This window comes from Sinohyriopsis cumingii, chromosome 4 (genome assembly GCF_028554795.1).
Source record: "Sinohyriopsis cumingii isolate HCF-2022 chromosome 4, ASM2855479v2, whole genome shotgun sequence".
NCBI lineage: Eukaryota > Metazoa > Mollusca > Bivalvia > Unionida > Unionidae > Sinohyriopsis > Sinohyriopsis cumingii.
This window is the reverse complement of record NC_142964.1, coordinates 66,907,813-66,918,170: the sequence shown is the minus strand read 5'-3', so window position 1 is coordinate 66,918,170 and position 10,358 is coordinate 66,907,813. Positions and strand designations below refer to the sequence as shown.

The following is a 10,358-nucleotide window of genomic DNA, read 5'->3' as shown; positions in this document are numbered from 1 at the left end:
GACAGGTCATAGTCTGTGCAGTTTGTTAGGAGTAATTGATAGAACAAACAACAGAGATCCTGATCTGCAGGCGTATTATGATATGACAAATCAGGATCAGTGTTGGTTGCAATTTGGCTCGACATATAAGCGATTACATACGGTACTCGGTTCATTACATCACATGAAGACTTTGTATCTTCCTTTGCATGCGGCTTTCAGTCAAAGAAGAATTATACTGGGGGGGGGGGGGGCGGAGATTCCTGAAAATTCGTGCACACAGTAAAGATTTATTTTACTTACAAAGCTTGAGATCGTTAGGAAGGATTTGATTTATTACAAACAAAGGTCATCCTAAGCTGTTATGTATGACGATGCATCCCTTCTTGGATTACAGAACAGTGGTATATGCAAATGTAACTTCTTACTTACCATTAACTAGATTCAACTTTAGGAATCCTGTTCCATGCAATAATTATACATTGTCTTTTTCGCTGCACATATATCGTATACATGCGACTCTATTTTCAAAATAGGCAAACTATGCGGCACACACGTCAACGCCGAAATATGATTGGCTCAAAAGGTTATACTTATTATCTTTTAAGCTCGGACTTGTCTCAGCAGTAAAAATTCGCGAAAATGCCACGTTTCGGAGTCCGTAAATTCAGTTTGGTACAAGGCAGAAAAGTCAATGATGGCTTGATGAATAGAAAAATATCTCAGGAGTAAAACAATCATATAGTATGATCGTGTGCTTTTAAAGACAGAAATAGCAGAAGGAAATCGAGGGTCATGGGTGAAACAAAGTATTTGGAAGTTACGTACCTTCTCTCTTATATATTATGATAGAGAGGGTCCTATGTCAGAACGGGTCATGGGGGTAATCTAAGGTATTTTTGTCACTTTGTATAATTTTGTTTCTTCAGATTATTTTTTCCCTGTCAACATCAAGCTCGCGTCGAGCACCTGCTCTTATAGGCTCTTCATAAGTTATTGTTTGTACTTCTGGTTATCAAGCTTCATCGCGCTGATAGCCGTCTAGCAATTTCCTCCGGAATGAAAAGACATTTGAGGAAAAACGGTTGCCATGTATCTCTAATTAACCAAACCAATTCAGAATTTCCCACGTTTATAAACGCTCTTGACTATATAATGAAAAGAACTTACTTCTCAGCGGATTCGTTGACTAATGAATATGCAGGGAAATGGGTGTTTTCAGTTAAAACTGTTTGAGGTTTGAATTTTATATCTTTTTCTACAATTACAAACTGCTCGGCGTTCAGAGACATGGATACAAAACGAAATTTATATTCGAGTCTGTATTCAAACTGATACCGATGGTGTTATTTTCTTTAAACTTTTACGGCTGTGTCTCACCAGTATGTAGGGTAACCTCAACCACTGGTGTGTGGAAGCTAAATTGATATAGCTCTATACGTGCCAAACACTTTGTCTTTAATTCCAGTCTGATTAAAATCAGATCTCCACTGTCCTACGTGAAGATTTGACAGCAACCGCTTATTGGTCATGTTGTGGTGACCTATGTTATTACCATAATCGTTAATTGTATCAGTCAATCAGACGAAATCTGATATCTTTGTGTTTATGAGACTGGGCAGTATAGATGAAGAGCATCAGAGGTCCGAACGATGTGATTTATTTTAAAATTTCTGAAAGCTGCATTTCCATTGGCTAACTCAAAGATCAGCAGAACATGACCCCTAAGAGAACTGTAGAGATCTGATTTTAATCAGATTGTCTTTTATTCTATCCTTAGTATATTCTTTTATTGAAAGCCATTAATTACAATGTAGATCAATGGTTGATCCAGCCAGGTTTGTTAGTCTGGCTGTTGGTCATAATAAACCATCGAAGCATATATCAAAAATAGTGTGTGAGATGGCTGACACCAGCAGAAGTGGACAAAGCATTCGCAACCATTCAAAGACAGTATCGTGTGTGACCACTTTGTACAAGGCAGGATTTGACACTAAGGCTGTGGTATGACGTAGTGGGCACCTGAGCAATACTGTTGAAAGCTACAAAGGTAAGTAAAACGTACACTTAAGGGCATAACCAATGGTTTGCAACCTCCTAACCCAGCTTGCAACCTCCTAAAGCAGTTGAAACCTCCTAACTCAGCTTGCAATCTCCTTAAACAGCTTGAAACCTCCTAACTCAGCTTTCAACCTCATAACTCAGATTGCAGCCTCTCCAAACAGCTTGAAACCTCCTAAAACAACTTGCAACCTCCTAACTCAGTCCAAAACTGAACAACATCTGAGCAGTCAATTATATCCAGAGCAAGAAGATGATTCCAGATGTTCTAGTGGTGTAGAAACCGTGAACTCAGGTCATGACGGAAACGCAAATGATGCAACTGTGGAAATCAATCTTCCAGAGGGACTAGAAAGATTAGTCATTGAATGAACTGCGATTAAAGGCTTACAGTTTCTTTTGATTAATTCCTGAAGGCATGTATCATGTTTTTTTCTTCAAAAAGCAGAATGCTACAAGAGGACTATTTTCACATTGCTTTTTCTAATTAATTACCGTAACATTTTCGTCACTATATGGAAATGAACTTTCAAGTATGATGTTATATTTCTTACATCATATGGCTTCCATTCAGTTTAGTGTTTTCCTTATTACATCTACCTTTTATCTTTCTTTCTTTCTTCACACACACACACACACACACATGCAAAATAAATCAACTTGTAAGTGAAACTGAGGGTCATAAATATACTGACCTTTGATCAACCAATCAGATAAGGAGGGGATTCTTCTGCCTTAAGAACTGCAACCTTGATTTATGCAAATTACAGAATGGATATGTAAAATAGTCTTCAGATCGCACTAAAAACCATACTTCATGAAAATAAGTTAATACAAGTTCTTAAATCTGATTGGCTAGGATTCTGGAGCTGTGTGCTAATGATGTATTACATATGGTTTAAACTCACTTCCCTCCAAGCCATCTGCAAATGTAATTTCAATGTAAATGCACCTCACTTTTAAACGAATACTTTGCTTAGGTCAAAATTCGATTTTCTCACAACACTTTCGATAAAATCAACGCGATTATATCAAACACCTTTTGCGCGACATAGCACTATTAATAAGACACGGACTGGAAAGACGGCCAGTCGGAAACAGACGTGAAACAATGACATCTTCCAATCGTCAGATGTTGGCGATCGCAAGGCAGAAAACTGTTTGAGATAAAGTCTTTATTGACAAATTCAGATGTTAACAAAGTGAAAAGGATTGTATTGAAATCATACAATATTTATTTCCTGTTGTCCGTACGAATTTTGTCTTGCAGCGCAAATTACTCCTGTCGGTTTATTGAGATATAGTGTGTGTGTATATATATATATATATATATATATATATATATATATATATATATATATATATATATATATATATATATATATATATATATGCATGATTATCAAAAAAACGTTTTTGATAACATAAATGGTCACGGAAATGGACTGAGAGAGAAAAGTGTGTGGTATATAGATACACTATAATATATATATGACAAATTTTTTGAACAAAACATGAGTCTTTGAAAATGTGTGGCCATTCATAATCAAATTTATAAAAACTAACAATGAAAGTATATATGACGCAACATCAAAAGTCGACCCAAGACATTAGGAGAAGATTCTTAAGGATTCCTCTCTGCCGTCTTGACACAAGAATACTTTTCTGTTCCTGGGATGCATTTTTTTTTATCAGTTTGTTTCATAAGAATAACTTTGTTAATATGTTTCAACTTTACATCAGCCTATGGAACCCTTATTCTCGAATTGTTTTTTATTGTTAGATGTTGATTTGTCATGTCAGTTTTTAAACAAAAAAACTAATATTGTCACAATGATTTGCTCAACACACAACCTGGGAAAAAAAGGCATAGAAAGAAAACAGATTCGAAAATATCAGGAACTGAGGAGTGAAATGTTAATAATCGAGCGTGCAATTGATTTTGTTATTCCAATAAATTATACAGTATTCTATCATTGTACCTTGGCAACAAATACTAAATGTCGTTGCAACGACACGAGTGTTAAAAAGTACTGTTGCAGGGGTAAATTTTATAGTTGTAAATTCAAAAAGTGATATTTGTAGCAAGATTTAGCGTTACAACGATAATTTGGTACCATTGCCATTGTACCGCTATTTTTTTTTTCTCAAAACTATTTTCGGACAACTTCCGCTCTAGAGCAAGAAAGACAAGGTACAGAACTGACGAAGTATCTAATTATGCACGTCTGTGACACAGATATAATGAATATTACATAAATGTTCAGTCATCATTTTTCTGATTTAACCATGCGACTTGCATTAAAACGGAATTCTCTATATAACGTTGAGTCTGATAGACTCTCTATAGGCTTATTGCGTGTTATTTAATTTTTGCGTATTTTTTTATATACCTATAGTACTAGTAATTATCGAAGTCGAAGATTAAAAGCGATACCAGAGATTTGTGTTGTGGACAAGTCTGTGTAAAGTTGCCGGTGGCCAGATTTAACTCTGATGCAACACCGATGACGTCAGTGGTAAGTCGAGATCAAGCCAAATCATAAGCGTTTGTGTGAGATGACCATATCTTTGAAAATCAATCTAAAATTATGTTCCACCTGGAATGAGTAGGTCAAATTTAACTGTATAGGCGTTATGTTACGGGGTACAAACGTTGCAAACAATAACATCCAACACAAAGTAGATTCCCAGACAATTTGTAATTTTCACCCAAGCTATGGTTCAAGACGACAGGACATTATACAGACCAAATTGGTAGTTTTACACCAGGGCGTATAGTTTATCAAAAATACAGAATGGAGACAAAGTCAGGATTCATTAACAGCATAAATTCTTGATTTTACAGTGATGACAACAAATACAGACTCAAAGTCCTAGGGGCCATAATCTTTATTAGTATCAGATGTGTAAACTATGTAAATTTTGTTTCTAACATTACCATATCTGACCGCTTAAAATCCTTTCAACTAAAACTACCATATACACCCATGTCTCTTGTCTTAATGATAATCAATATCTATACAATAAATTGGAGGGAAATGTTAAGCATTAATATGACGGCAACACATACGCTTACATGGAACAATTGTTGCACGTTTATATTTGTTATCAAAAGGGATCGGTATGACTGAATCCTTGCTTTATAGTGATTTTCACCCGTATCAAATTAGCTCACATTTTGTTATGCAATTCAGTTTTCAGCAGCTGTGGAAGATTGCGAAAAGCTGCATTGATTTGTTTATATTAATCTGTATTTAAATGCAGTGCTAGATACAAATGTGTTATATAAACATTTGCTTTTCTTTGCATCTTTATCATCGAGTCATTTGCACCTGTCTTTGCATGCTTGCCCTTGTCATAATAGTGAACCAGTTATCAACGTTTTGAGTGGCAAGATTAATTACTGATGCAGTAACTGCAGTCCATCTAAGTCAGCCAACATAACCTGTTGGTCAAACAACCGTAGAACTGCAATCCCAATTTCTTCTTATTTTCAGCAAGGCAAATTCCTGTTAAAATAGTCTGCTCCGTGCAGTGATGTAATTTCTATTATATATGGCTGCTTCGATATGACGGTGTAGCCACGTACTAACCAGCCAGGTACATATTCTATGCGCATACACACTGTGGCGTCACTAAAGGTTGGTGTCACCCAGTGGTAACTCATGGTGTCACCCCAATGGACCCACCTCCTGCACACAAAAAATAAAAATGTATAGACAGTCATAAGCGGTAACTCATGGTGTCCCCCCACGGGCATCCTTCCTGCACAAAAATTCAGAATTTTATAGACAGTCATTTTGGTGTCACCCCCTCTGATGGTGTCACCTTGGTGCGGTCCGCATCCCCGCACCCTCCTAGTGTCGCCACTTCATACACATTCCGGTTTGCAGTAAAACAAAACAAAAAATAATATTAAAGAAATGATCGAGAAAATATTTTATTACTGTGGAAAGAAAACAATATTTGCATGTAGTATAATAACTGACAAAGTAAATTGCAATGCAACGAGTGAATCCCTCGGCAAAAAATAATAATGTAGCAAATATTCTCATTTCTCTTACCGTCTTATTCAATATACAACAGGTAGACTATATCGATATTTTTATATTTGACTGGCGACAGGTAGTGCCCATGATCAGTAATAGTATATGTTACACCTTGCCTAAGTTCAAGAACATTATGTAGTGAAATCGGAATAGCCATTGATCATTCATATCTAATTGGATTACCGTATATACAGACTTATAAGACGAGTCCAGCTGCAAACTGCACGCAGATATGTCGTCACACCATGCGTCGGTAGATTTGCGTCTGTGCAGTTTCTTAGGCGTAATCAGTAGAGCAAACAACATAGATCCTGACTCGCAGCTTGACACAACTTATAAACGATTATATACGGTAGTATAAGTGTACAAAAGTCATTCACGATAGTGTTGTTTGCAGCTTGACACAACTTATAAGCTATTATTTACAGCAGTGTAAGTGTACAAAAGTCAAACACGGTAGTGTTGTTTGCAGCTTTACGCAACGTTTAATCGATAATATACGGTAGTATAAGTGTACAAAAGTCATTCACGATAGTGTTGTTTGCAGCTTGACACAACTTATAAGCTATTATTTACAGCAGTGTAAGTGTACAAAAGTCAAACACGGTAGTGTTGTTTGCAGCTTTACGCAACGTTTAGTCGATAATATACGGTAGTATAAGTGTACAAAAGTCATTCACGATAGTGTTGTTTGCAGCTTGACACAACTTATAAGCTATTATTTACAGCAGTGTAAGTGTACAAAAGTCAAACACGGTAGTGTTGTTTGCAGCTTTACGCAACGTTTAATCGATAATATACGGTAGTATAAGTGTACAAAAGTCAGACACGGTAGAAGTTCGACGCATTTAGAAAATGTCCAAAATACATTTTGAGAGCAGAAGTAAAGTGAAGAATACAAATGATGTCAGCTTACAATTCATTACCTTCAATGGGGAAAGGTATGAAAAAGCCAGAATATGATTCAGTGCTGAAGGTATTGATGAACTAGTAATAGTCACGTTTTTGCACTTTGTAACTCAATATATTTTTGACAACAAGGTCATCATGGCTAATATAAACTAAATAACTGTTAGAAACAGTCTGAGCTATCTTTTATTGCTATCTTATTTTTTTAAAAAAAAATGTTTTTATGGCAATCACTAGCAAAGGCATTTATAAACCTACAGTAAGTGTCATTCTAAGACCACTATAAATTAATTCAAGCATCAGTTTCAGCTAACATGTCTTCAAATTTAAATCAAGACTTAAGATATTCGATTGGTTGATTCTAAATCTGACGGCATTATTAGGATTGATGGACTCCAGATTGATAGCCAAGTCTAAAATCCAGGCCTGGTATCCTTATATAATCTTGGTCTGAGACAATATAGGGCACTTGCAGTATCAGCGCCTTACGATAAACTTCAGGAAGAACTGTATGAATATTTAATGCATTTATAGCGTCTGCATGAGTTAGATCAGATTATATTCATTCGGAATTGACGGTCGCACACTTTCATCATGCGTATATCATACTTTTTATCTTGAGGATCTTTATACCTTGATTAAATTTGTAAGCATCTTAAATCAGCCCCTCGTCAGTATTACATGAATGCTTGCTTGGAGATTAATTGTCAATCTATTTATTCATAGTGCAAATTTTTTTACATGCCATCACAACGTCCCGATTATTTGTTTGGATGGCGATTTTTTTTATACTAGCATGCTTGTTTGTATTTTCGTCTTTTTCTTGGCTCATGGAACGTGTATCGTTCAGCCGATTAAGGCGTCATCGTTCTCAGCATCCTTTGTTACGGAGTGCGAGACAGCGTTTCCGTCTCAAAACCCAGCTATCGGAAAATCCTGGTTTTCTTCGTTAAGTCTGTTTCTAAAAACATCTGGGGTTCACCGAGGAAGTGGAGTGAACAAACAGAAATCCAGTCCAGCAAGCTTTTAGAGCTCTTAAATTAGACACGTGTCATTAATTGTCTGTATTCTTTTTGTCTCCCATTAAAAATCTCGACTAATAATCAATATTCTAAAATCAGCAAAGTTAACGTAATTCACTTTTAGATATTTGATTAAACAGGGCAGAATCAAATCAGGTAAATTTGATTCCCAAAAGTCTTAATTTCAGAGCTATGTTAATTTATTAGAATTCCAAAAGTTTGATTACACGACTGGGATTTGCCAGATTTTGACTCCACCCAGATTCAGGTGTAAACCATTGTTAGGCCATGTAAAAAAATTAGACTTACACAAAACAATCAAAACAAAATTTTATTTCCCAACAAAATTAATTTAAGAAATACGTTATATTTTTCTTGAATAACAATTATACATCTGGTTTGATGAAAATTCAGTGAATTTATTATTGTACCAAAATTGCCGATTCCCGGAGTTTCACCTGCTCAGATTTTGGAAGTTTTAAAAGCAGTTCTTATCGACATGGATGTTAGATATTCAAGTTAAATGAAATGAGTTGATTGTATCCTGATATTAAAAAAATATGTACTATTCGCTCACCATTAGAGTATTGATAAGCATCAAGTCGGTTCAGTTTTAACATATTTAAATTCCACATTATGTTTGTCATGGGGAATTCTGATTTTTACGAAGATATATAACATTATTCTTATTGTGATTTCCTTTGCTTTTTAAGCTTGTAACGAGCTAAAGTCAATATTGTATGAAATTCCAAATATACTAATAAAAGACTACTAAAGGATGCACAACAGATGTAAACACTATTTATTACTTTATTAAATTAAATTAAATAGGTAAAGAGCATGTTTATTTCTTATGTCTTCTCGCTGTTTCTCTTTCTTTTGTTCTTCCAGAGTTAAATTGTTGCATAAAATTATCTGATTAAAACGTTATCGTTCCCAGAATCCTTTGTTACAGAGTGCGAATTTACGTAAAATAAAAACAGCATTTTAGGGGCCCAGGGTGGCCGAGTGGTCTAAAGCGCTCAACTTTACCAATCACTGCCATCTCACCCCTGTCCGCGTGAATTCCAGTCTCGCGCTCTTCTAACGTGGCTATGTGAGAAAGTTTGACATTAGCCTCCCGCGGGTCGATGGTTCCTACTGGGGTTTTCCTGGGGTTCTTCCTCTGCCAGTTATAACCTGCCGCCATGTATAGCCTATCATGCGCTAAGAAATGGCGTTAAACCCCCAAGAGATCAAACAACAACAACAACGCAGGAATACTTTTAAACTCTTTCACCTTGGACCAGTACCGAAGGAACTCAAATTTTCTCATGCTTGTAACGCAACCTGACCACACACAAAAACCCGGATAAATTAATATTGACCATTTGGCAATAATTAACATAATACAGCCAGTTCTCTGTTATCTGCATCGATGTAAATCATAATGCTAAAGTCTCTAAGGTCCAGTAAAAATGTTCCAATGGTCTAGTAAAAACACCCCAGGGGGCCAGGGCCAAGTCTAAAACGTACCGAGGGTCGGGTCAAACAAGAATTTATATTTCTAAATGGAAATGAAATAGCTCAGGTGACATTGTGTTTCATTAGTTTAATATATTCCAAGCATTGGAAAGCATTTGGTCTTGAATTATTCATGAAGGTTGTTGTGGCAAAATTAATCTGCCTGTTTAAATAAAGGATTACTTATTGCCCATGTCAGTCTTCTTTACGGCCCATACCCTTGATCTCAGTGATGTCGATGTGTGGATTTCCATCTTCGTTGTACGAACAGATCGAAGAGATGGTAAACTTTTAGCAAGATATGATCAGTCATGTTTCCTTATCTTTCCATTAAAAAACACGTCTTGAACAGATTAATCAATACGCACTTCTGTCTTTGATTTTCTTTTTCATAAACAACTAGTTTACGCGTATACATTTCTTAAAAGCATAAAATATGAGCAACATGTTAATGAAGAAGTGGAAAGGCAGTCAACTTCTCGTTTAATTGGTTGTACAGCTTGCGATTGTCCTTTATTTCGCACGAAAAATCATCTTACAAACCGTTTCATCCATGTGTCACTATATTCGGGCTCTTATTGAACTCGCAGTTTCAAGCTGGCTGTAATTGAATATTATCGCCTTTTGTATCAAACCGAAACAGTGAGATAACAATTCAAAGCAATATACATACGCAGTGTGACATATCAATAAATATTACAACATGTAACACATGTTCGTAACGACCGATTTATGACGGCTATATTTAAACATGCAGATTAATTTTGCCATCAATTTCACATGACGTTTCGTCGATTTTCAAAGCATAAATTGTGCAAGCAAACTATATGCA

General features: G+C 35.8%; 1 long non-coding RNA gene across 3 annotated transcripts in view; it reads left to right on the top strand.

Moving 5' to 3' along the window:
* Positions 1-1,169: 1,169 nt before the first annotated feature.
* The window catches only part of LOC149801376 (uncharacterized), a 115,651-nt gene continuing 106,462 nt past the window's right edge, over positions 1,170-10,358 (top strand). For all 3 annotated transcript variants that reach the window (XR_016420632.1, XR_016420631.1, XR_016420630.1), the window contains exon 1: positions 1,170-2,029. This is a non-coding gene — a long non-coding RNA (uncharacterized LOC149801376). The remainder of the gene's footprint in view (positions 2,030-10,358) is intronic.